This window comes from Elephas maximus, chromosome 7 (genome assembly GCF_024166365.1).
Source record: "Elephas maximus indicus isolate mEleMax1 chromosome 7, mEleMax1 primary haplotype, whole genome shotgun sequence".
In the NCBI taxonomy this organism is placed as follows: Eukaryota; Metazoa; Chordata; class Mammalia; order Proboscidea; family Elephantidae; genus Elephas; species Elephas maximus.
In genome coordinates, this window is record NC_064825.1 from 95,435,315 (window position 1) to 95,436,941 (window position 1,627).

Genomic DNA, 1,627 nt, shown 5'->3' on the forward strand with positions numbered 1-1,627 from the left:
TCCTACAGGGTTGCTAAAAGTCAGAATCGACTGAACATCAATGGGTTTTGGGGCTCTAAATTTGGTTTGTGAGACAGATTTAGCTTCCCCCCCATGTTATTTTAGTAACAATAAAAACATTTAAAAAGCTTATAAAATTTTGTTTTTGATAATATGTTTGTCATAGACAATTATCAAGTTTTATATATGAAGTTATACATTTATATATATACACATACATACATAAATATATTAACCAATTTCACATTAAGCAACCAGCACGAGGTTATCTAGAAATTGCAGGGAGTACAAAATAAAAAATCAACATCTCTACCTTCAAAAAATTAAGAAACTTGTGGGGAATTGATCCATGAATATTTAATAGAACTTTGGTGAAAATATGAGAGATACCATATTTTGTGTCGAGGAGTAGAATCATGTGGTTTCTGAGGCATATTTGAATAAAATAAAATTCAAAGAACCTAGATTCTGAATATGTTTCTACATGTGCTTCTCTTTCCCTTTTCACTCTGGTGTTGCTATTGTTAGGTGTCATCAAGTCGGCACTGACTCATAGCAACCCTATGTACAACAGAATGAAATGATGCCCGGTCCTGCATCATCCTCACAATTATTTTGATGTTCGAGGCAATTTTTGCAGCCACTGTTTCAATCCACCTTCTTGAGGGTCTTCCTCTTTTTTGCTGACCCCCTACTTTACCAAGCTTCTCCAGAGACTGGTCCCTCCTAATAACATATCCAAAGTAAGTGAGACGAAGTCTCGACATCCTTGCTTCTAAAGAGTATTCTAGCTGTACTTTTTCCAAGCAGATTTGTTCGTTCTTCTGGTAGCCCATTGTATGTTCAAAATTCTTCACAAACACCATAACTCAAGCTCTTCAACTCTTCTTCAGTCTTCCTTATTCATACGAGGCTATTGAAAACACCATGGCTTGGGTCAGGTGAACCTTAGTCCTCAAAGTGACATCTTTGCTTTTTAATACTTTAAAGAGGTCTTTCGCAGCAGATTTTCCCAGTACAACACGTCATTTGATTTCTTGACTGCTGCTACCATAGACATTAGTTGCGGATCCAAGTAAAATGAAATCCTTGACAACTTCAATATTTTCTCTGTTTATCATGATGTTGTGTATTGGTCCAGTTGTGAGGATTTTTGTTTTCTTTATGTGAGGTTAATCCATTCTGATTTTTAGGATAGTGAATATACTTAAAAAAATTAATGTCATATAAATTTCTAAAATATTATGGAGCAATGCTATATCCAATAAATTGCCAAGTTTTATAGTACAGATAGGTATACGTAAGAACAAAGTTGGAGAAAGTGCTACAAGGGTGCACAAGATCAAAATCACAAAGCTGAAAACAAAGAATTCAATCATTTAAGATTAAAAGTTTCATATGTCTGTTATTAGCAGATCATCCTTCTTGGCAGTCTCACAGTAGAGGTGACTTAATGGAAAAAAGAGAAAATCCTATTTATCACCCTATCTTTCAACAATTCTTTACCTGATATCTTACTGTAGAAAGAAGTTTACTTTTACTTTATGTATCCAGCTCAATGAAGAATCAAGTTTTGGTCTCTGGGTTATCTGTCTCAGGTAAAATGGGGGTCAACACAAAGATATCC